This window comes from Nelumbo lutea, chromosome 1 (genome assembly GCF_056320005.1).
Source record: "Nelumbo lutea isolate HS-2025 chromosome 1, American lotus-T2T, whole genome shotgun sequence".
Classification (NCBI taxonomy): Eukaryota; Viridiplantae; Streptophyta; class Magnoliopsida; order Proteales; family Nelumbonaceae; genus Nelumbo; species Nelumbo lutea.
The window spans coordinates 62,935,018-62,961,898 of NC_142684.1; the positions used below are offsets into that span (position 1 = coordinate 62,935,018).

General features: G+C 34.6%; 1 long non-coding RNA gene and 1 pseudogene across 2 annotated transcripts; both read right to left on the reverse strand.

Moving 5' to 3' along the window:
• Window positions 1–4,615: 4,615 nt before the first annotated feature.
• Window positions 4,616–5,759, reverse strand: LOC148874888 (protein DMP9 pseudogene; annotated as a pseudogene).
• A 4,713-nt stretch (window positions 5,760–10,472) lies between these two features.
• On the reverse strand, window positions 10,473–13,298 carry LOC148874889 (uncharacterized). Of its 2 annotated transcripts, none has more exons than XR_016105152.1 (4): window positions 12,838–13,298; window positions 12,274–12,465; window positions 11,436–11,561; window positions 10,473–11,059 (listed from the first exon to the last, which is right to left on the reverse strand). It is a non-coding gene; the product is annotated as an uncharacterized LOC148874889 (long non-coding RNA). The 2 variants fall into 2 exon arrangements; XR_016105148.1 differs by having other exon boundaries at window positions 12,445–12,465; window positions 12,838–13,235.
• Between the last annotated feature and the right edge of the window lie 13,583 nt (window positions 13,299–26,881).

The following is a 26,881-nucleotide window of genomic DNA, read 5'->3' on the forward strand; positions in this document are numbered from 1 at the left end:
CTAATTAATCACACTTTTTTATATGATGAATGTATAATATTATAGAATGTACCCAAAATTATCGACAAATTTCTAGATTTTTTAGAATTTTATGTATTTTATTATTTAATAATAACATCCATTTGACATGGATAGTTTACCACTAATCCATCACTTTAATGGAAAAGCAATTTTGCTTTTTCAGTTGGAGGTGAGAATAAAGGGAATTGGAATATCTATTGGTTCTTTGTAAAAGTAAAATGGAATAAAAAAAATCAAAAGTTTAGAAAAATGAGAAAAAAGAAGACACTTCCTTGTATGCATTATGTATGTATGTATATATGCATATAATATTTGTTACTTAGTTATGACATCATAGATTAACCCATTTGACCCAGAATGTTAGATCATTGACCTACCTACCATCTAGATATGGAAATGGTTTCATTTTCAAACCAGTTTTAAATTTTGCATTTCATTTATATCATTGATAAAATAATTATTATTTATCATACTTTTTTTGTTTATAATATTAGTATATAATATTATAGATGCACCCGAAGTTGTTTCATATTTTTTGTACTATTCTATTTTTTTTAAATGTTTTTAATTATACATCATGGGTTAACCTATTTGACCTGAAAGGTTGAACCACTAACCCGCCCCCTAGATAGGAAGATGGTTTAGATTTTCATCAGTTTTAAGTTGTGTATTTGATGTCCATCATTAATAAAATAATGTTTATTTTATCATAGTTATTTTTTAATATAACAAATATTTAATAATAGAAATGTGTCCATGTTTTTTCAAAATTTCTTTTTTATATTTTTTTATTTATTATATTTCTAAATTTGTATTATTTATTTATGACATCATGAAATTATCCATTTGACCCAAATGGTTGAAGTACTTACCCACGACCTAGATGGAAAATATTATTTCATTTATAGGTTTATTTTAAAAATATAAAAGTTCATTCTATTAATAATTATTGTGTATGGATTTATTAGTGGAATTTAATGATGATAAATAAAAGTATTTTTTACATTTCTAAAATTGTATATTTATTTATGACATCATGAAATTATCCATTTGACCCAAATGATTGAACTACTTACCCACCACCTAGATAAAAAATATGATTTAATTTTTTATGTTTATTTTAAAAATATAAAATTTTGTTCTATTAATAATTATTGTGTATGGATTTATTAGTGGAATTTAATGATGATAAACAATAGTGTAAATGCTGGATTCAATGAGAGAGAATGTGATTTATTTAATGACTTAAATGTTAGACTTAATGATTGGTAATTGAATGTATTTAATGGTATTCTTTTAATTACATTTTTTACCCTTTCAATGGAGATGTAAATTCAAGAAGAGGGGTATTTTAGTAAAGAAAAAATCTAAAAAGCCAATACCTCCTCATTCACACTTTTATAAGTAGTATAGATTTATTGATGACCATTCAAGAATGACATGGATTTACTTAGTGAAGGAATCAATTTGGTGTATACATTAAAGTATTTCATTTTGATAATGCCAATGAATACTTTCATAATAATTTTTAGTCTTATTTTGACTCTCATGATATTATACATCAATCATGTTCACACACTCCACAGAATGGTGTAGTTGAGAGGAAACATCGTCATGTGATTGAAACTACTCGGGCCTTATTGATTCAAATGTCAATTCCAAAAATCTATTGGAGTGGTGTAGTTCTTATCTCTCGTTTTCTCAAAAACCGTATGCCCTCTTCAGTCCTAGATGGTGAGTCACATTTATTTATCTTGTTTCCTTCCACTTCACCTTTCTCTCTTCCTCCTCGTATGCTTGGTTGTGTGTGTTTTGTTCACAAATTAGGTCCAAGCCATGATAAACTTGACTCAAGAGCTATTAGATATGTTTTCCTTAGTTACTCTCGTACTCAAAAATGTCACAAATGTTATGATCCTATTTTATGGAAAGTTTTTGTTATTCCGGATATTACTTTCTTCTAGAGTTTACCCATATTTCTCTTGATGCGAACCTTCTCCTTCTATTACTCTTCCCTCTGACTTTGGTGATGTCTTTATTCCCTTGCTTACTATGGAGGAGCCTATTCAACTATCTATTCACAGAGTGTACTTTAAATGTGATAAACAACCAGAATTGTCACTAGTAGTCGATCCAATTCTAGCTTCTGACATGCCACTAGAGTCTTTGTCGTTGACAGGTCCACCATCCTCAGATCTTAATCCTCCTATTTCTCTTTGTAAGGGTAAGCGTACTTGCACAAATCATCCCCTTTCTCAGTATATCTCCTTTGCTCACTTGTCTCATTCCCATCAATGTTTCATTTCTCTTCTATCATTTGTTTCTCTACCTTGTTCTCTATAGGAAACCCTTTCATCTCTTAACTGGAAGAAGGCGATGGATGAAGAATTTTATGCTCTTCAATCCAATAATACTTGGGATCTCACTTCCTTACCACCTGGGAAGCAGGTCATTGGTTGTCGATGGATTTATACAGTTAAGCCCAATCAAAATGGCATATTAATCGATTCAAAGCTCAACTTGTTGCTAAGGGGTATATTCAGACCTATGATGTGGACTATTTAGAAACCTTCTCTCTTGTGGCTAAAATAGGTTTTGTACAAGTGCTCATTTCTTTAGCTGCCCACTTTGATTGGCCCTTATTTCAGCTTGATGTTAAAAATGCTTTTCTCCATGATGATCTTCAAGATGAGGTATATATAGAGCAACCTCCTAAGTATGTCACTCAGGAGGAGTCAGGAAAGATGTGTCAATTGAACTACAACAACACTTTCAAACTAAAGATCTAGGAATCTTGAACTACTTTCTTGGAATTGTAGTAGCTCCATTGAAGTGAGGAATCTCTTTGTCCCAACAAAAGTATGTTTGGGATATGTCTGATGAAACTTGGTTGTTGGGATTCAAGCTGGTTGAAATTCCTATGGATCCCAATGTGATAATGATTGATAATTAGGGGGAGCCATTAGAAGACTCTACATGGTATCAGAGACTAGTAGGCAAGTTGATCTATCTTACCATCACTAAGCCTGGCATCTCATTTAGTGTTGGAGTCCTTAGTCAATTAATGCACCAATAACTTCTCATTGGGATAGTGTTATGAGAGTGCCGAAGTATCTAAAGGGTGCTTGTGGTCAAGGGCTTTTGTATAAGAAAGGGGGAGATATGTCTCTAGTAGGATACTCAGATGCAGATTAGGTAGGGTCTCCAATGAACAAGAATTCTACCACAGGTTATTGTATCTTATTGTGCAAAAATCTCGTTATTTGGAAGAGAAAGAAGTAGAGTGTGGTTGCTAGGAGTAAAGTTGAAGTTGAATATAGGGCAATGGCCCATATTTAACTTGCTCTCTCCGCCCTATATTCAACTAAATATAGTGTTGTCTACATTTTCTCTCCAAACCCTACCTCTTCTACTACTACTTAATCTCATTTTCTTTAGGGGATGAATATCACAATTTGTCAACCCATTAAATTGTTTTGTGACAACCAAGCTACAATACATATTGCCTCCAATCTAGTGCTTCCTGAAAGGATTAAATACATTGAAGGCTAATACAACCTTGGTCAACACTAATCTTCCCTCTTTTCTTCTCATTTTCTTCTCTTTCCCTTCTCTTTCTCTTCCTATCATCTTCTCTTTCTTTCTTCTATCATTTTCTTTTCTTTATTAAAATTGGAACATAGCCCAAGGCTACTTGCTACATCTTGGCGTAGTAGATATTTCTCCATTTTGCTGTAAATAAATCAATCTCGAGGAACATTAAATAAAATAAAATCATTGAATAAGAATTAGAAAATGACTAGGGGAAGCTTTGGCAATGGTAGTGCCAATTTGGGGATTCAGGTCCAGCTTAACCCAAAACAATGGCAGAGCCATAAATTTTCATTTGGAGGGGCAAGGGGGAGCAAGTTAAATAATAGGGTTTGGAGAGAAAATGTGATGGGAAGGTTTGAGTCCATTATAATTTTTTTAAGGCTATGTTAGTTTGGGGTGGAAAATCAAACCAGGGTAAACTTTATACCCCGGTTTGATTTTACATGCATTTGGTAAACAACGTAATTTTACATCGAAAATCGGTGTAAATTTTCATTTTGAATTTTATTTACGCCGGTAATCGATGTATTATCGATGTAAAATTTACCGCGCGCTCTCTCCTCCTCTCTTCTTCTTCTCCTTCTCTCTCTCTTCTCTTCTCTCTTCTTCTTCTCCTTCTCCTTCTCTCTCTTCTTCTTCTTCTCTCTTCTTCTTCTCCTTCTCTCTCTTCTTCTTCTTCCCCCTTTTTTTCTCTTTCCGTCACCGCCGCTGCAACTGATCTGAATCCACCTCCGAAGGTAGATCTAAACCCACCTCCGAAGGGAGAGCCAAAGAGAAGCAGTTGTGGGAAAGAAGAGCCTCAGTGGCAAAGAAGCTCTTGTCATGGATGCTGCAGATTTTGATACTAAAGCCAGATTTCATTCCCAAATTTTGACTCCAAAGAAGCTCCAGAGTTCATTCCGAAACCAAAGAAGCTTCGGAGTAGTGGCAAAGAAGCTCAAGATTTTGATCCCAAAACCAGAGCCTCAATCTATAAGCCTAAATCTGGGAGAGAGGAACCACGCTCACACACATGACAGTACAGACGGACACCCTTTAGGCAGCCATCCACACCCTATGCCATAGCAAGTGTTTGGAAAGATCAGAAACAGTCCAGTATTACAAATGATACCCACCATTAGAGGGAAGCTCTGCATCACCTCGTTCACCTCGTTCACACGTCTCGAGAAGAGACAATCCATCATGCGGTGATTGGAGAAGGCAACCGCTACAATCACCATCACCGACATGGTGGCATGGATAAAATCCGTTATCCCGATTTTAAAGTTTAAACCGCTCATCGTCTGGAACCTGCAGGTTACAATCCGATTTGAAGACCATTAACCCTTTGTGAGTCACAAAGCCGTAGATGACTTTGCCGTCTTGAGTACGGAAACGAAATGGAAGAAGAAACAGAAGAACGCACAGAGGACCATCAGTACTGCATCCATCATCAAAATGCTGACTGGAGAGCACTTGCCGTTGGTGGAAACCGATGGGAGGAGCATCTCAAAGGTGAGTAATTAAGGTACATGTGGCTGTGGGAAGGAAATTGACAAGCTTAGAGCCTCACAGTAAATCCTACGAAGCTCTTGTCATGGATGCTGCAGATTTTGATACCAAAGCCAGATTTCATTCCCAAATTGATTTTCGATGGCTAGATTTTGACTAGAAATCCTATGAAGTTTTTGTTCTTTCTCCTCTTTTCCTTCTTACTTTCTTGCAAATAGTTAACATCTATTCATCATTCATCAACTGATTCATCGTAGAAAAATAGGGGCTCTTGCTCTATGATGAAAAAACGAAAGCATTTAATCCCAACTGCAACTTAGGCTATTGAGCAATAGAAGGCTTAAGTGATGCTATCTTTTACATCGATCGTCCAAACACACAAGAGTGTAAAACGAATATAAAGTGGGTTTACTTTTTAGACTCAGAAATCTAAGGGTTGTTAAACTCCATGATTGTAGTTTTGTATTTATACCGCAAACAAATGCAACCTAAAGAAAAAATAAACAAATGTTATAATTTTTGGAATTGTTTGAGCGTTGGAGAGTGATCCTTTAACATTATAGTTCAAATTCTGAGAGTTCAATGACAGACCCTACCTCCACTTTATTAGGGACACCAATATACTTGGCTTTGCAAAGACTGATCATGACCATTAATAACCCTCGTGGTTCGGTAAGCACAGAGTGTGGAACATGGAGTCCTTAGTTCATTAATGGCACTGAGCTGAAGACGTATCAATGCTGATTCAGTTGCTTTGAAGCACTCTAAATAACCAGACAACCCTTCAAATACAAGATATATTTCTCAGAAATCTGTATCGATCAACACAAAACACAATAACAATACAACACGACTGTACCAAACACTTCCTAGTTCAATGGACTTTGATTCTCCAGTTTTTTCACTAAACAGAGCTTAACAACCATCCATGTTGGTCTCATTTCAAAAACCCATAAGCCGTTGCGCTTCAACTCAGTCACCAACAAACGAGACCAAATCAGCCCCCCACAAAATTGCCCCTCACAACGTCCCACAGTACATTCCTGCTATGTATTGAAAATATCTCCCAATGATGACATCATCATTCTTGATATATCATCTGGAGATGTTTCAAATAGACGGTGGGAATGTACTGTGAGACCTTATGGGGGGCAGTTTTGTAGGGGCCCAACAAACAAAACAATGAGAATTACTCACTTAAACAACGTATGAGACCAAATCACATCTTCTGTACTCTTGGTATAGAAAATTTTCTGTACCAGACAAATAGTGACTTGTCACTCTAGTCTCCTTTCCATTTCAAAACCTGTAAAATTGTATTAATAATTTCTGTAAAATCCATAGGAATGGTTTGATGAGATGCATAAGTGGATGGATTATGAAAGTATTAGCTTAAGCTTTCCCCTATCCCCAACAAAAAAAGAATGCTGGAGATGGAACTTGTAAGTGACTAGTGAGAACCCAATAAGCTTAAGGCCCAGTCCAGATGTCCCACTCAGCTCAACAAACAGGTCTGGGCCTATTTTGTCATTGTAGTAGTTTAGTTCAACTTGAAGGCTGAAGCCTTGGCAAACCTTTTATTTTACAAGTCTAACTAAGGTGATTTTAAAACCTTGGCCTCTTGCTGCTGCTACAAACAACTCCATTCCATCAGTCCAGAACTCTATATTAAAACAGTTGCATGGGTCTACGCTCCTAAGTAGTGGGGGTGTTAATGGACCAGTTTTGAATTGGATCCGTCAAAACCAAAGTCAATTTGGACGAATTGGATGGACCAACAAGACATATTGAATTGGACCAGTCCAGACTTAATGGCCCAAAGTATTTATTGGATTGGATTGAACTTGGTCCATCCATAATGAATTTATATTGGATTGGGTTGGATTGAATCGATATCTGATCCATTGATAGAAGATAAGAATATAGGTGTCAATAGACCAGGTTTGGATTAGAATAGATTGGATTGTCCAAACATTAAATTGGATTGGATTGGACCTGGTCCATTTGTAATGGACTCACATTGGATTGGATTGGATTGGATCAAATCCAGTCTAATTGACAAGTAGAATAAATGTGTCGATAGACTGACATTCAATCCTATTAAGCCTATTGCCATAGTTCTTATTCTTAAACCAGGCTGTTTTTTGCTTCTTTGTCTTAAACCAGACCTATTTTATTATGGTTTAATTGTTAGGATTGGTGTCAAGTAATCTTTCCCTGCATGGGTTTTTATTGTCCAACAAAACCCCTCACACGAAAGCCTATTGAAGTTGAAGTGTGGACAAACTATTGGACTATTTGCTCTATGAAAACTAGTATGTACATACTATCAATACCCTTTTTTCAATTAGTATTATATATTATACTATTATTATTTTCTTATAATAACTAAAATCTGGTCTTTCTTATCTCTCTTTGAACTTGGTCCACTAAAGCTGTTATTTTGGTTAAGAAAAGTCTCAACTAAAGAGACAAGTGTCTCCACCTAGGTAGAAGGAATCCGGCCCCCAAGGTTCTTAGAAGAAGAACTAGAGTTGCTCCCTATTTTTTAGAGCACCCAATGTTCAATTGGGAGTTTCTATAAGTAGAGATCCAAAAGTGCCTCATAAGATATACCACATTACCATAAAAAAAGGATACAACACATTGAAGAGACTACTCTTGAGAAAAATTCTTCCTTCTAACAACTCTTCTTATCTATTTATCAACAAGAGAAAAAGTTGGGTGTAAAAAGTCTTCACCTGGGCTGTTGAAAGAGTTTAGGCCCAATGTCCAAACTTGACACAAGCTCATGAGGCGTTGCCACTGTCAAAGTCTTTCACAAACACTGATTCATTCATACCTTATGCTGAAATTTAATTAAGGGAAATTGTCTAAAACTCACCATGAGTTTTCAGCATTTTTCTTAAACTCACCACAACTTTTCAAAACTTTTAAAACTCACCATGTCAGTAAGTTTTTATTTTCCAAAAGTCACATTCCGTTAGTGCACCATTAATGTTTCTTAACAGAGGTGTCACATCAGTATAAGTAACAATTTTTATGACCAAATCACCCTTGAATGGCGAGTTAGAGGAAAATGGTATTTTTCATTTTTTGGTTTTTTTATTACATTTTAGTGTTTTGTTATAATTTCTAATGTTTTTTTATAATTTCTGTTTTTTTTTACATTTTTTCTATTTTATACTATCTATAAAATTTCCTGTATTTTTGTTATTTATTTGCAATTTCTGTGTTTTTCTATAATTTTTGGTGTTTTTTCTACAATTTTTATTTTCTGATTTTGTTTTTCAATTTCTTTAGTTTCTATAATTTGATAATATTTTTTTTTATTTTGTGTGCAATTTCTATAATTTTTAATATTTTTGTAATTTCCTTTTTTATGTATTTTATATTTGAAAATATTTTTTGAGCTTTTTTCCTTTTTTTCATATCTAAATATTAAAATATATGTATATATTTTACATTTTCTATGAAGGTTAAAATAGTAATATATTAACAGCCGTTAGTCTCTTTAACGTCAAGTTAGTGACATAGTAAGTTTTGGAGATTTTGAAAAGTTGTGATGAGTTTAAGAGAAATGATGAAAACTCATGATGAATTTTTTACAATTTCCCTTTAATTAATTATAATGAAAGCGACAAGAATCGAATACTAAACCATTTAGTCAAATATATTTTGATACCATATGACCATTCAACTTAAAAGCTTAAAAGCTTAACCTAATACATGAGGCCCTTAATAAATTTTCTATTCTCTAATAATTTGTATTTCAATTTATTTTTTCCAATCTTACTTCCAAAATAGTAACACTTTAGGCTTGTTTCATTTCCTTGCCAGCCTAGAATGTTGCACTAAAATCTAGAAAGCATTCAATTTTTCTTATTTTTATTTCATTAAAAGCCTCTCTGATTTAATTTCATTCTGTACTTGCAAATTCAGTCTCTGACATGTATATGCCACACCAAGATCTGTAAAATAGTGGTCCCTAATTCCTCTCTCCAAAGCCAAACTGAGGACTCAGCATTTCTCAGTATATATAGCCAACTACAATCCAGAATTCCGATTGCATTTCTTTTCCCTCCTGTTTTGTAGCATCTTTTTTGAAATAAGGTGGACCCAACTTCCACATATTAACTATATGCCTGTTGTGCTTTATATGATACTACCAGCCATTCTCCGGGAAGCGTGTGTACTGTTATTTAAAAGCAAAAGCCCTAAAGCAAAAAAGCACTACTTGATCAATATTCTAACTTTTTTGTTTTTGTTGATGCTGCTACACGTACTATACAGGCATTGCATGTGCAACGCACTCAATGGGAATCAGTCCACTTTCTCTCAGGTTTACTCCAATCATGCGATTCAATATACTATTTGTATTATATGTTGTATGAGTTGCATATATATTAAATTTATGCCTACGTTTTAACTGAATTGTGGATTTGAATTGTACTCCATGCAACCTTTGGAGGAGAGCTAGAGCTGGAATTTTTCTACAGTTCTACCCGTGATACTGGTCCAATCAAGCTATACCAAGTCAGCTCTGTATATGTGGGTTCCCACATCAGGCTGACATGATTGGCCCTGTATCCTCCATTGCTTTATAGCTTATAGGTGGTGGAATCTGCAGATGTGATGAGCTCGTCCTATACATTGTTTATAATTATAGATATGGCATGATGATGTTGGGCATTACATAATATGCTTTATTCAGCAAATCGAGGAGTGGGTCAGTTGGTAGATTAGTTGGTTTGTTGTAATAGAGATGTGGATTCGATTTCCATTAATTCCGATTTTGGAAACAAGGAATTCAACCATTCCTATAAGAGTTCACATCTGCGCCTCACAAGAGAGTGCCCCACAACACATCTCCATCTTGTATTGGGAACATCATCTTGGATGATAATATAGAAGATGATATGGCATTAATTATCAGGAGATGTTTTCAATACAAGGTTGAGATGTGTTGTGGAGCATTGTGGGGTGCAATGTGAACTCCTATAAGGATTCAAGTGTATCTCCAAATATCAAAAACAAAAGAAAAAAAAATAACCTCAACACTTAACTTCATTAACATCTATTTGGTGGGTTTAATTAATTCATAGTTCTTTTACTGGAATATAGAACAAATTTTGCTCTATAAAGCTTTCTGTTTATTTGCATCAATAAAGGATCAGATCTCTTGCCCCTTTTTTATTTGCATCAACAAAGCTTTCTTTTTCTTTAAAAAAAATTAATCCATAGATGGATCTAGGTCACATTGACCGGTTTGCATGCATGTCTGGGAGGGAGTGTTGGTGTGGGTAGTTAGGATCATTAATTTTTTACATGTACACACAATCTCTCTCTCTCACATACACAATGGCTTTTATAATATTAATTGTAGTCCCATGAAAAAATAATAAATACATTTAGATATTGAGATAGTGCAGTGTTGACATTTGGTACATTGGATGAATTAGTAAACAAATAACAAGACACTCACATTTAATATTACATTTGGTTACCTTTATTGTTGATCAGAAATGTTGGTCAAGTGAAACTAATGCTGGGACAGGATTCATCTCATATAAGAATGGGGTTTTGAGGATGTGGGTCAATCTTGGAAACTCCAACTTGACTCTGATTCTGGTTTTATAATGAGAACAGACACAGATGCTCACTCTTAACACAAGTGGATCAGTGAAGAAACTGACAAGCTTTAAAATAAAGTAAGTGTTTTCCTCTTTGATTCCTGCTAAATTGACCAATCTTTTGCCTGGGTCGGCTGTTCTTGTTGCTTTTCCTTGTCCCAACTGCTTAATGAATTCCGAAGACAAAAAAATAAAAAAGAAAAACTATTCCCTTGGAAAACTAAAGAGCTGTTTTCAATTGGAATATTGCATTTTGACGATCCAAAGCATCTGCAGCTCTTCCTCTGAAGTCTGAACCAAGGCCTTCGCTTTTTCCAATCCTGAAACAACAAACAAGATTGCTCAGGAACTGTTGGTGGAGTTATCCACACTGTTGATCTTCATCATTGACACAAGAATTTGAATAGCAAAGAACAAAGTTGGGCCCCATCATTGAGAATCTTCATCTGACTTGTCCTTGTGAAGACACCCATGTTCTCTTTACAGGTCACATATCTGTGAAGCTCAGACCCATTCAATGTATTTACCAAAGTACAGACTCCAAGGTGCCTCGGTTGAGTGAACACCCATGAATTATTTTCTTATTGTTCTAACTTCTATACGCTGTAAATTTACCATTGCTAGAGCTATAAACTATTATCAAGTCTCAAATCATATTGGTATAGGAAATTAACCATCAATAATCATAATACATACCTGTAGCTTCTCTGTCTAACTCCATCTCCAGTGGAGCTCTCTCCTTAATCACGTACATGAGATAGCCGCTCTATTGGTTGATGTAGTTTCAGGCTTTGATCTGAGAAACCAGTCTCTTCTCTCTTCCTAAAAAGAAACGACGATGCAAGGCAATAACAATTAATCAAGAAGATCTATAAGCAGTTTTAATTTGTTCTCTTCAAGGTGCATTTGTATGTTGCCAAAGCCTCCATGTTATCATTTTCTTTTTGGTAGTTAAACAGTGATGGCTCTCTTTAGACCCAGTTGGGTTACGATGGAAAGTACAGCTAAGGAACAACTAAAAGAATAATTTTTGACACTCAGCCTTTGGCCTTCTCTGGAGTTTTCCAAGGGCTGAACAATCTGAAGTTTGGAACTGAGTACTCATCTAGAGGTCTTAGCCTGGTGATCAATAAGGAAGCAACTAAGTTCATGCTGGGGGTAGCTTCTGCTGTAGCTTTTAAATTAATTGCACCAATTTTAGTCTACTGAAAAAAAAAATGGTTTCTTCTCTTTTCTTTTCTTTTTCTTTTGAGGGGATCAGGTGGCCAATTTCCTTGCTTCTTACTGCAACTCTAGAAAGAGTTTTCATTACACCTCTTCAATATTTCATGTCCAAATTGTGTATCGCGTGTAATTTCTTTTTTTCTGAGAAAGAAAAGTGAAGAATAGTTTGAAGATGGTCATGCATGGAAGAAAGAAAGAAAAAAGACATTCACCCGTGAGGCTGGAATGGAATTAGTGATCATGGACAAAGAGAATCAAGACATATATACATGTGAAAGAGAAGTTAATGGAGGTTTTGAAACAAAGTCACCTGAACTGAAATCGTCAAGTAGTGTGTGTGTGTGTGTGTACTATATTTATTGGGTCTGCATGACTCCCCTGATGCCAACTAGGAAGAGTGTCAAAGCTCTTGACAGGCTTCTCAGATGGCATTCAGGGAGCCAGGCAGATCAATTGCTTGACTGTTTCATGAACTACTCGCCTTGAGCTCCATCTTCCCAACCTGCAAAGTGGGGTGTGCACCACAAAAGGAAAAGATCTATCAATATCAATTAAAACACAAATTAACCATCTATTAATTTCATGGTCATCAATAAATTTTTGAGATCTAGAGAACCAATTCGATTGAAATACATAACCGATTCAAACACTGATGAGGAATTAGATCACAACAAACGCACGCAATTAAGAGCAAAGTTATTAGACAGCAGAAAGCTGAGATTAATGGCTGGAAACTAAAGTAAAAGTAAGTAGCTATGAGAACCTATGCTTCACTTCCCAGTCCCACACACCATGTGAAGGGAAAAATTTTGATGAAGCAGCCAGACGACCCACAAACAAGGAATAAAAGATGGAGGTGAATCAGGAAACTTACTGTTTGTATGGTGCCTGCAGTGTATATATATATATAGGATTACTCCTGGTATGTTAGCTGCTTGAAACTAGCAGAGTTGGATCAAGAGAGAAGGTTTCAGATACTCCTATCAAATGGGCCTGTTTCGTTTCATGTCCCTTTCTATTCTTCTGTCTCTCAATCTCAAAATTCTCCTCTGCTTCTCTCATTTCGAGTTTCCAACTCTACCAATCCCTTAAATCGACACCTCCCTCCAAAGGGGGGAAGTAGAATTGTTAGAGTAGGAAACGGGGAAAGACCCTCCCGCCCCAACCCAACCCAAACTGCCTGCAGGACAAGAAGAACAAACGTATAAGGGGGGAAGCACAGGTCCACGATTAGGCGGCAGAAAAAGCTTCGTTTTCACCGGTAAGTCCATGGCTACAGCCAAAAGCAGCCTGCAGACCAGTTTGGACTTTTCTCTCATTGGAAAAGCTGACCGCATCTTCTCTCTCTCTCTATCTGTCTCTTTTTTACCTTTTCTCCTAAAAATTTCCTATACCTCCATTGTCATTAGTTCTAATCTAATTTATAAAACTCGTTACTGGTTATAGAGTTATAGTGGCCAAGGACAGGTAACGACTTTTGAGTTTTTGAGTCTTTTGACAGACCGGTTGTAGACGTCGTCATGACCAATGAACTCCATTTTTTAACGTTGATTGGTTCAGAGTGAATGCATTCACTAACGGCCGTTTAGGAATCTACGTCATTGTGCTTAGAATATTTTAAAAAACAAAGATTTTGGCTTTCTAGCAGCTTTGGAAATTATAGGGGCTCAGGGGAGGAGAGAGAAAGGGAGAGAGATGGATGGGTCCTCCCTCTTTAGTCTCTACATGCAAGGAATTGGATACACGTGTCCCCCGAATCTTGTGGGGGATGCAAAATGAACCGGACGTAAGTTCGAAGTTAAATTGTATGTGATGGTTTTGCCTGTGGAATTGACTTTGATTTGACTTGAACAGTTGATTAATGCGGACTATCTATCAGCGAGAGCATCCTGTAGCTTTTGGCTGCTTTGAAAATTGTTCGAAAAGCTCCTTCATCTTCAACTCTCTTTCTCTCTCTCTCCCTCTAGTTTTTCTATGAATCAATAAAATTCTTGTTTGGGTTAAGGGTAACAAATTAGAACTTTAGGCCATAAATGGAATTAAACCTTGTACCACAAAGAGCTTAAAAGTGATTGATTATTACTTTGGACAAAGTCACTTATTATGCTTAGACACACCAGACTGTTGAGTGGAAGCCATGGCTTTTCTTATCTATTTATTCAATCTTAGAAACAAAGTATGTTACTCTATTTAATTGCCTGGAAGATCAAAATAGTATATTCTTGTCTTTCTTTATAGTATTCTTCTTAAAAGTTTGTTTTTTATATTAAGAATTTCTCTTTGATTGCCACGTGTTCTATTTATAGAGGATTTGGACCCATCATCAAATAGATGATGATCCATATGAAACCAAAAGCAAAAGAACAAAAACTTTCAATTAATTGATTTATTAACCATTTTTTGGAATCACAAATCACAATAGAACCTATCCACTATGAAAGTGTAAATATTATTGGAATCAGATACTGTTTAAGGTAGATACTTGCCTAATACTACATGCACATCATAAAAGTTAAATTCAATTATCATATATCATATATACGCAATACCATAATGAGAAGGCTACTATATATAATTGTACCATGCACAATGCCTCTCTTGGAATTTTAATTAATTTGTCTCGGTTTTGTTTCTCTTCTTGTTTGTGGTTTAATCTAAAAAAAGATGAACACGAATATTTCTTTCCTCTTTTAAATGGAGACATCCCGCCCCCAATGACTGAAAACTTGTTGGTTCAACATTCAGGTCAGTATCAAAAACATTAACAGTTGTTTCGATACCTCGGGCTATTCATAATTGTCACCCAATAGTGATATTACCAAGTTTTCATAATTTAATAATAGATATGACATTAAATACAATGAAACGATGAAAATGAATTCATGTATGTGACACCATATGGTTGGGATAAGACTTAGATGATGATGATGAAATAAATATCCATAGACATTGATGAGGATGATGAAATAAATATCCATAGACATTGATGAGGAACATTGTATGGGCCCACTATTCAAAATAAGATTAATGACATACCTATGCCCACCTATATGTATTATTCCTTGCCATAAATCATTACAAGCTGCCATTTAATACGTTACCCACAATAATTAATTTCAACACTATATGCATCAAGATATATTATGAGCCAAAGAAAAGAGAATCTACTGAATGAAGGAAACAGTGGAAAAAGATCTAAACGATAATGATTTATTAACAACAAATAAAAAATAAAGCTGTTGATTCATAGAGCAAGTGTAGCCAAAGAAACAAGAATAGCAAACAGGCTGGTTTTAGTGGCACCAACAAAAGGACGTTGCCAAAAGAAACAGATTAGAACAATTAAGGGATATGTTGGGTTGTCTCAGGAGAGAAACCAAGCAACCTGAGACCCGTAGAGAAGAAGAAGTATAGAACATATAAACATCAAATTATTTTTAGAAAGTCCCAAAAAACCATTCAACCTAAAAGCCCCTTTACACGAAAGTTTATTGACCTCGAGGTAATGAGGATCGAACACTAGACCATTTGGTCAAAGTGACTCTAACACCATCTCAAAGAACCATTCAACATAAAAACTTAAGTTGTTAGGTGAGGTCTTTGAATAAATTGATATTTTCTAACAGAAAGCAATTCAGTTCTTGTAGATTTAAACACTTTTAATTGATGAGAATTCATCAAGAGGGATTTTTTCTCTTTTTTTTTTTTTTTCTATGGCGCTATACAACAGAAATAACCCATCCCGTCCCCTTAACCCTCCAACCCTGGTGGCAGTGATATTTGATACTAGGCCTCTGTTACAGCGAGTCAAAAATCTTATCAACTGAACCACCATCAATTGGTAAAGAATAAGGGTAATCAGTAGAGAAGAACTCTAGACCCAAAAGACTGATAGGGCCTTTTTTTTTAAAGGATGTGGGTAAAAGAGTAATTATAAATTTGTAATCAACATTCTTCTAATTCAAATAAAATAAGACAGCCCAGGCAAGACTGTCCCTAATAAGGGAATGGTTGCTGGAGAATGAAGACAGCATTAAAGAATACAAGAACTAGTGGACTAAGGACTAGATGGGTGCAAATTCGAGTACCCCCAGTTAATAAACAGTGTCAAGCCTGGGCTTCAGATCAGACCCTTGGAAAATTTGACAAAATGGTCAGCCTAGGCCCACCCAAGTTGCACCCCTGCCTCCCTCAGAAGAAATCTGTCACTTTCATTTTCCTCCATTGTTTTCCCTCTCTTTTCCAATGATGTCAAACTCAGACCTGACACAACCATTTTGGTTGCTGGGTCACAGGCCAATTAGTTCAACTTCAACTATTCCACCTGTTCGGATGAAAAAAAAAAAAAAAGACTACAATTCAACGAATAATTCCAGATAATCTTTTGAAGGTATTTTATATATTAAACTAAACCTGAAACAATGAACAGTATGGGTTGTAAGTATTTGGGGTAAATTTTCTCAAGTTAATATTTCTAACAACCAGCCAACCAGGAAGTCCAAAAACAGTTTTTGACTGTTAATTTATGGTTCTTATAGTGCTCTAACCCTCTGAACTGTCTGAATATACAGTCTTTTAAGGGTGCAACTTGGACGGGCTCAGATTGGGGTTTTGTCAAAATTTAAATGGGCCCAAATCGAAAACCCGGGCTCAGTGCAGTGTAAAATCTTAAAATCGCCTATTTGATTGGCACCCCTAATCGTCCTTAATCATGTATTTAGGGGGAGGAATAGTTCAATGTTATTCTTGAATCATTTGATAAGCACAAAGTATCATCTTCCTTCTAGGGATTTTATTTAATAACTCCCTTTACTTAACTGATATCGTTTTCCTTTTTTTTTTTTAATTTGGGGGGTGAAAATAAATTTCATTTAAAAGCCACAAAACACATATGGACATTCAAATAGACCAAAGTCACCAATAAACAAGAACCGATGCAGAAATTAATCAAAACCAAAAGGTCCAAAACACAAAACAATGGAGGATGATGAAGATGGTGGAATTACTAAGATACCCATTATCCACCATGTAACATGCATTCATCATCTCCTCACAACTAAGCAAGTAAGCAGTTGTCTCTTCACAAGGTTGAGAAGACAAATCAAAAAGGGTTGATATGATAAAAGGGTTATTCCTGTGGATAAGGCTGTCAAGATAATAAGCTGATAACACAATTTAACTTTAATCTCTCTCTCTCCATACTTGGGGAGTTTGGGTACCGAATCTTCCCTACAAACAAATAAGTAATAATTAGCAAACAAAAGCAAAAAGGCTATGTCGTTTACACAATGACATTTCTTTCTCTTTAGCCCATAAATAAACAAGAAACCAGAAAGTGGCCATGGGTAGGTAGGCCCCATCCTGGTCCGATCGCCCAGACTCAGAGTTCTTTTATCATCTTTATCATCCAACGGCCCAACCTATACGGTGGAAAATAAATTGATGAATTCAGTTTCACTTTTCATTTGGTAATTTGGTATCCTTCTCTCAATATCCTCAGGAAAATAAGAAGGATAGAAGAATTAAATATACCTTGAATTTTTATAAATTGACTTAAATATAGCTTTTTCGAAAAGACTTAAACATTATGGGCGTTAAATTTGACAGAACGAATAGAGAGATTATTTTTACTCTTAATTATTCTTCAAATTTTTAATAAAAATCAGAAAAAGATGAAATCAGAAGCTGTTTACACAGAATACGATCAGGGTTGCTACAATATTCTTTTTAAGACCGGAATTGGCTTTCTTATTATTGTGGCAATTTATTATTTCTGGGAGATATGTGAATACGTCACTCAGACATATCTAGGGTGAATTGAATTCGGATCAATCCTGTTCGGGTCGGATTCGGATCACCCTCCCTATCCGATCCAATCCGATTGATATATTATATATTTATAAATATAAATATATATAATACATATATATATATATATATATATATATATATATGTTATTTATTTATAAATATATTTTTATACATTTGTTATATTATTTATTTTTTATAAAAAAACATGTATATATAATGAAAATAATTAAAAATATTTATACTTTTTGTTTTTATTTTATTTAAATTAATATATTTATTCATTTTTTAATAATTTATTAATTTTAAAGAAAACAAGTTAGATCAAATCAGATCCAAAAATCCAATTTACTAATAAAATTTGAATTCAAATCGAGGCCTATCATATCCGATCGAATTAGATCAGATCCGACATAAATAAGACTTAATTTAAAAAAAATACAAATACAAATATATACAGTACAAATACATACAAAATATAAGGTTTTACAATTTGTACTCTACATATTTGTGTTTCTTTGTACTCCATCCAAATCCAAATTGAGCCTAAAAAAGGGATAATCACAGAAAATGCAAATTCATATGAAAAGTGTCTCCACAACATCTGATCTATGAACTCTTTTTTGGTAAACACTACACTAAAACCTATTCATAAGAGATAACCACGTACCATTATTACAATCCTTACTGGCAACATGATAAGCATAAGTAAAAACAAATTTCAGCGTCTCCTATCTAATGTCTTGTAAAACAAACTTGATTTCGGTCACTGGTTGTAGATCTTGGCCATCCGATGCCAAAACAACTGACATAAGATTCTGAGCTGCAGACAGACCTGTGATATCCAACATAGACAGAGAAGACATAAAGACACTATTACCATAACACAACTCATACCTAGCACCCAGCAAGTAAGAAAGGGGAGCGGATTAGCTGTCGACAAAAACATACACACCTGGCTGAACTACCTATCACGGTTGAACATGCTAGTGTTCAGTATAACTGGGTCCCAGATGAGACTCACAGTGAGCACTGGCATGTTCAACTGTGATAGATAATTCAGCCGGGTGTGTATGATTTTATCTCCAGTTCATCTGGAATTGCAAAAAAGGGGTATATTATTTTCAACGGACAAGGGGTAAAATGGGATTTTTAAAATATTAAAAAAAATTAAATGAAATGCCACGTAACGTTTTATGAATAGAGGGTATTATATGTTTAAGTGTAATGGGTCCAACCCATAAGGTACATTCAAATCTATTTGAAAAATTCGGAGTATATCTAAGTTAATTTATAAAAACTCAAGATATATTTAATTCTTTTATCCAAATAAGAACTGTTTTTTCGTTGGTGGAAATTATATAAATTTATAAAAGTAAAAATATTTTTAATCATCGTATTAAATAAAAACAAATAAAATAAGGAAAAAATTACAATGCCAGAAAAACACGAATTTTGATAAATACCACCTGATATTAAACCCTAAGATATTATAAATAAAAATTACTATTATCAACAATAAAAATGGTGGAAAAAATAAATAATATTTAATCAATGACCTATAGTGATCAGATCACATGATTCAACTAAATTGCCACCACTTTAGATAATGATTTTTAGTAAGTAGCTGGTTCAAAGTAAAACCGACCCAAAAACCTGTTGACATGACAGATTCATCAGTACAATCAGCCAATTGGACCGTGGGTTGAAGACATTGGAAAGCAGACGACATGGACAGATTAACAAGATATGGGGTCGTTCATCCCACTATGCACAAATACAGCTAAAATGCTTTTTTAATGCTTGATTATACGATTCCATGCGTCAACAGTGTTTGAAAGCACGCTTTCATCGCCAAATCTCCATGGACATGGACTGAGCAAGAAGACGGCAATAAGTTCTCTCAGCAGTTTTAATTGGGGTTTATTGATCAAGTTCGAAGCTTTCTTCTATACTTTCTTACCATCAATTGTATTTTTTGGGTAAGCAGTAGAATGTTTGTACTGAGATAAAGTGAGAAAGTTTTTTACCATCAATTAAGCTTTTAGATTGGAAGGTTTTTTAATATGGTATTAGAGCCTATTTGATCAAATGGTCTAATACTTGATCCTTGTTATCCCATTATAATTAAGGTGGTGTTTAGCAAGTCTTTTTGTGTGGTCTTTTGGGCTTTGTCAAATTCAAAAAAGCAAAAATTGGTCTTTTTATCTTTTTGATAGTTAAAAGTTGGAAAAATAAAAGACACGTGTGCAAAAAAAAGACCCGAAAGGACCAGAAATGCTGATTGTCAAGAAGGAAGCTTCAAATGAAGTTATCGAATCTTCCCATGTGATAAATAGCCTTTAAACATGTTTTAAAAGCCCGATAGACCAAACTCTTACCAAATGGTCTCTGTCTTTAAAGATAAGACCCCAAAAGTTCAATAAGCCTTTTGCCCATCAGGACTGCTATTTCAACACAAGATATGAATGGGTTTGTACTTGCTCACACATCAAATCACATGTTAGGACGTATTAGAAAATAAAAGCCTATTCAGAAACTTCATGTAGAAACTTAAACTTTTAGGTTGAACAGTTAATCAAAAATTATGATGAACTTGTGACTGTGCAACTTTTTTATAGAGCTTTTGAGGATGGGTGGCATTTGCAAATAGCTTCATATGTCCATCCTGGTTTCATTTCAAGTGTTGATTATGTTCTGAGGGCATTTCAATCGGTTTATACAGAGGGGGAGGGGGAGTTGTTATTGGATGGTTTGCATGCCCTAAAGCCATTTTTGTTATCAAGTAAGATGAAATGGTGTTAGTTTTCAGGGTTGTTTTGTCAGTTAAACTATCTTACATTGCCTATTGCAGTGTTAGAGATAATTTAACTAATAATAATGCCCCACATCAGCCATACATGCAAAGTAAGAGATTAGAGTGGAATGTGGTGATATAACTTGATGTAATGGTAAAGGTTGCAACTTGGGATTGGGTTTTCTCGAACCCAATTTAAAAAAGCCGGGTTGATGATTGGATTAGGGTTAGAATTGGCTTTTGCCAAATTTGATTCCACTACTATCTCCTTTCAATTCATATCAATTTATAGTTATTTTGTTTGCGAGAAGAACAGTTCACAGCTCCAATTGTAGCACAGTAGTATAATTATCAACAGATTCACCTGCAGCCACATAAAACAAGCTTTCATATTCAAGGTGCCTGATCCAAAAGCAAATTCATTGATAGTAGGAAAAAATCATAGATTATTCAATTTCTTCAATTTGGCAAGTGTTAGGTAACAAATTTTAATGCCATGTGTTCTTGTTCTTACAATACCTATGATTGTAAATAAACTAAGTAGGGGGAATCAGTAATGTTAAATTAACATTATGAAATCAATAATGTTAAATTTATATTTATTAATATTTTAAATAATTATTAAAATTTTATGAAATATTTATTTCAAAAAATAAAATTTCAATAATTATTAGAATATGGATAGCTGTGGATAATCATTTTTGCATTTTCTGCATTTTTTTAGGAATGGATTGAAAATGGTGGAAATAGATTGTGGACTTTAGCAACAATTTCTCCAAATGTGTCTAGTTTTCCAAAAAATTTGAGAAAGTCATGTGTCTGAATAGTGGGGAGCTGTAGTTTAGTAGTGGGTTGTGGGCTTTAGCAAAAACTTTTCAGAAATTGCCACGTGTCTACCTTTTTAGAAAATGAAAAAGTTACTTGCCTGAATGATGATGATAGTGGGCTACGGGCTTTAACAACAACTTCTTTGAAAATGCGGTATGTTTAAATTTGAAAAAGCCACATACATGAATGATGGGAGTTATAGCCTGAAAGCCCTCTTTTAAAATATATATATATATATATATATATATATATATATATGACCTTATTTTTAACCTCTAAATTTAACCAAAGGTAAAAGGGTCGCCACCTTCAATTTTATTAGCCATTATCGAAAGAAAAAAAAGACCATAAATGATTATGGCCCCCAACCCAAACAAAGAAACATACTTTATTACCAGCTCAACCCAACTCAGTTCAGGGTTCAAAACAGAACAAAACATACAACTCACATGAAGTATCAAATGGGTCAGTTGGTAAGAGGTCTGGGTACCCAAAAAGACCATAGATGATTATGGTCTCCTTGAAATGGATGTTGATGTCAACACTTGAATATCTGAGATGAGCTAGGTCAATCCAATAAGCTCATCGTCTCAACCCCTTTGGACTAGTCTTAAGAAAGAGATTGATTGAACATGACGCCCACCTCTCAATGATTCAAGGAAAAATCTATGGTGCATCATCGGCTGCATATCAAAAGATGTGATTAATTGAATATGATGGTAATCAAATCTTATTTAACATGAAATTTGACTTTGTGGAATATAAATCAATGAAAAATAAGTAGATTTTAATGTGATTGATTGAGATTTGGATTTAATGTATAAATAATATTAGTAAATGTACAATAATTAATCTTCGGATTCTGAATAGTGTGGATCTATCCTTACTATCGTTCAACCGATGAAAATTTTTGGGCCCAATTAAAATTTCATTGCCAAAATAAACCTCTGATTTAATGTTAAAATAGTGAAAGCAGCAAAAATTACTGTATACAGAGTGGGTTTAATTCCATGCCTCCAATTTAGATTGATGCTTAGCAACCATCTCAACTACTTGTGGCTCATATCCCTATTCAATTAGATGTGAGTGCAATATGGTAAGCCCTTGGGATGACCATATAGATGGCAAGTAGGGTGTCAATGGACCGGTTTTGGGTTGGACTCAATTCCCTTCAAATTAAAATTAATTTGGATGGATTGGATAGATCAATAAGATATTAAATTGGACCAGTCCAAAGTATTTATTGAATTGGATTGGACCTGATCCATTTGTAATGAATTTATATTAGATCAGGTCAGGCGGAACCGATATCCAATCTATTAATAATAGATAAAAATACAAGTGTCAATGGATCAGATTTGAATTAGAACCAATCTAAATTAAAACCAAATTGAACAAATTAAACAGTTCAGATAATGAATTGAACTAATCCAAAATAGCCCAAACTCCAAAGTATTCATGAGATTGGAATTTGGATTGGACCTGGTCCAAATGGGAATATCGGTACCAAATTACCATAGAATAGATAGCAAAAGAAAGCGAAAAAAGATGTGGGCAGGAGGCAGTGAGTGGCAGAAGGATAAATAATGGGAGTGAGAAGTGAAGTGAAAGAATCAAAGAAATGTGGTTGTAATAATAAACAATCACTCTTGTTTTTGTTTGGTGAAGTAAACATTCATTCAGATACAGACAATCTCCCAACCAAGTTCCAACCTTATTGAAAAGACCAGCTACCTCATTGTCGCTGCCTCAGAGCATGATTGATATTGATGAACCCATTTCTTGTGGGGAATCTCCACATCATTTGGCCAGTTCACAATGCTGTCCAGTCCAGGTACATCATGTATTTTTGTCAAATAAGGATTGGCATCTAATGTATGGCTCATGTAGGAACTCACTCTCATCCTCTCTTCTTCAACCTCTGTGATACAATGGATAAATCAATTCCCTACATTGAGTTGAGCAAGGGTTATGTTCTCATCTGCCTTTTGGTACTGTTGCTTCCATTCTCAGTATCCGACAAGCATATAACTCAATAAATGTATGTATATATTAAGGGGGTGTTTGGTACAGTGGTGTTGTTATTGCGTTTTGGATTTGATCAATTACAAATTTATAAGAAATACGTGTTGTTGCATCATATACAAGTGTCAATTTTTTTTTAATTAGAAAGATGTATGTGTGAGAAATATTAAATTTTATGTTTTAGAAAGAAATAACAATTTGTATTAACCAACCCAAAATGTTTTCAAAAGATTTCAGGTAGAAATATCTCTCTCACAATCAACCTAAAATGCAATAGCAATACAATACCACTATACCAAATACCCCCCAAGTTTTTATTTTAATATTTTCTATATATGTTAGGCCTTGTTTGGTATCATTGCTGTTATCTCAAGTAGGGGTGCAATCGAATCAATCCGAACCAATTTCTGCATGTCTTGGCTTGGCTTGATTAAAATATCATTCGGCTCGAATTTGATTCAAACACTATTTTATTATTATTATTATTTTTTTTGGTTTGAATTTGTTCAATCTCATTCAAACTCTATTTTCTATATATGTTAATTGAGCCAAGCTTTCAAGCTCTCAAGCTGAACTTTTTTATTGGTTGAGATCGAATTCAAATAATTAATCAAGCTTACCTCGAGATTCAATCTCAAGCCCAAATAATTTAATTAGAGCTCAGTTAGATTGCAGCCCTACACTCAAGGAATAGGCATGTTCTGAATTTTGATAAAGTACTCTGGGTTTAATGCATATTTTATAAATAATATACCAAATACACACCATTAGGTGTCACATAGGCAAAAAGGAGAAAACATTTTTCTATTATAAGAAATGCCAAAATGACATTTTCTCAAAATGTTGTTTTTCACATGGTGCTGACACTATAAATAGAGGAAAAGACAAAACACCCAAATGGTGCTAACATAAAGAAAATGACTTAGAAAAACAATAATCATACCAAATCCATGCTTAAATGTTAATTATATTTATATATATAATACTACAAATATAAATAAAATATATATATATATATATATATATATAATACTATAAATATAAAAAAACTAATGAACCAAACTGATTGGAAACTGAATCGGTCAATCGATTAATTGATGGGCTTTATTTCTGTTACGGTTTTCAATTTTTTAAAAACCGATAATACCAGTTTGATTTGAAAAATAACCCCACAGTTGAAATAACCAAACCGTGAACACCCCTATTTCACGGATAGGAAAAGGCACAAAACACAAGAGGCCCATTTGGTGACAAAAGTGCCCCTGCTGTATATTATCCTCTTCACACATGCAATGAGTGAACCAGCCCACAGGTATGGCTTTACTCCAGTTTCTCATAATTTTCCATCATAAATTTCCCTTAACTTTAAACTCCCAAGTATGGATTGCTTTCTGTTATTTGTTGTGCAAAATTCCAGCTTAAAGCTGTGTATAGGATTGATGAGGACCGTCGGATGCAACAGTATCTGCTGGATAGTCCAGATCAGCTGTAGGATTTGTTTACGTGGAAGAAATATCAATAAATGGGTGAAATCGGATGTCTCAATAAATTGGCACACTAGTTCAAATCAATTATCATGCTTCAACTTTGGGTGCAACTTGGGTAGGCCTAACCTGAGCCTCTATCATCTCAATCTGCAGATGCTTGGCCCAAAAGTTCAGTCTCTTTTAGGCTGGCCCATGTTTAATCTATAGGTTATTTGGGCCTGGTTCAAGCTTGACCCAATTATATAACATACATACATAGATACATATTTGTATATATGCATATATTGATCCATACGTATATATATTTATGTCAAATTTTAATGTGAATTAATTGATTAACCTGAATTCAACTCAAATATATCAAATTTCAATGCAGATTGGGCCCAGGTTAATAAACTGATTTTGACCTCAATGCTTTAAGCCCAATTCTTAAGATTTAGCTTGGATTGATATTAAACTTAGCCTAACCTATCCAACTTGCAGCCCTACTTCAACTAAAGGCATAAAGGATGAGGCGCGTCCATGGCCCATCTGCTGCAATGCATTGCAAGAAAAAGAACAACACACAAAATTAAAGCCAAAAATCTTGGCAACACCACCATTATTACAGTAGAAGATGGCAAGGAACCTTAAGAGATCAAATCAGCCCCCCACAATGTCCCACAGCATATTCCTGTCGTGTATAGGGAACATCTCCCAATAATAATATCACCATTTCTGGTATTATCATCGGGAGATGTTCCCAATACACGGCGAAAATGTACTGTAGGACATTGTGGGGGGCTGATTTGAACTCGAACCTTAGAGTATAATAGGGGGGTGCTGCCTTGATTTGATTACCAAATAAATTAATGATAATGTCTTGATAAAAGGGGATTCAAAACTTAACATTAATGCTGTATTTGTTTGCATTATTTGCACCGGTAGTAGTGTAAATTCTAATTTATTTTTGCTTCAAATTTTATTTTATCAAGTTGATTATAGTACAAATGAAGTAAAATGAGACCAGAATAAAATAAAACCAAAAGCAAAATTAAACTAAAATTTGCATTCTTTTCATTTGCATTTTCTCATGCATCTGTACTAATGCAAATAAAATTGTGCTGTAACCAAACACAGCCTATGAAAAAATAAAACTGAGTGAGGAACAAGACCCATATGCACTTCCTGCATCCCTTGATCTGATGTCAGTTGGTCTCGATTTTCCTGTAAATTTCAAAATTTTGATGCTTATAAAGAGCATCCCTGGGCTGGGAATGGTCGGGCCAAGGCCGAGCTCATCCAAACTAGCTAGGAAGAAGAATCTGACTGGATCAATATCTACGTCATGGGTAGAATTTGGATCTGCTCCTCACACAAACCCACAGCACGTATTAACCGCACATTTGCAAATGGATTGAACAATCCGACCGTTGAAACTGAATTAACAGTTCGTTCTTACAAAAAAATTAAAAAAAATAATAATAAACTGGTTAAACCGTTGAATGATTCAAACAGTTTAACCGCCTGTATCAGTGATTTACTGACCAATTCAACGGTTTTGGGGGAAATAACAGTTATAGGGTAAAATGAAACCAATCACCTGACCGGTTCTCGATTTTTTCAGTCTGACCGTCGGTCGGGTCCGGTTTTGAAAACCATACCTATTTGCATGTTGTTCATAGCAAATTTTTCTAATACACAGTAAAGCGTGCCGTGAGATGGGTGTGAGAATTAAATGTATACATAAATTAAATTCCGACGTGGAGTTTTCCTGGATTTTTTATACTAATGTAATTTCGTGTTTTTTAGTGTAAACTCTGAAAAGAAACCATATGGATTTATACCACACAACCAACCTGTTTGAATCCCATCACGAGCCAAACGGACCCTAAGATGATTGTTATGTTAGAGAACATGCAAGAGCAAATGAAAGGAAACTTCAGCACCAAAATGGCTCCAACTGATAATTGAATTGCCATTGCAGTAGTAAG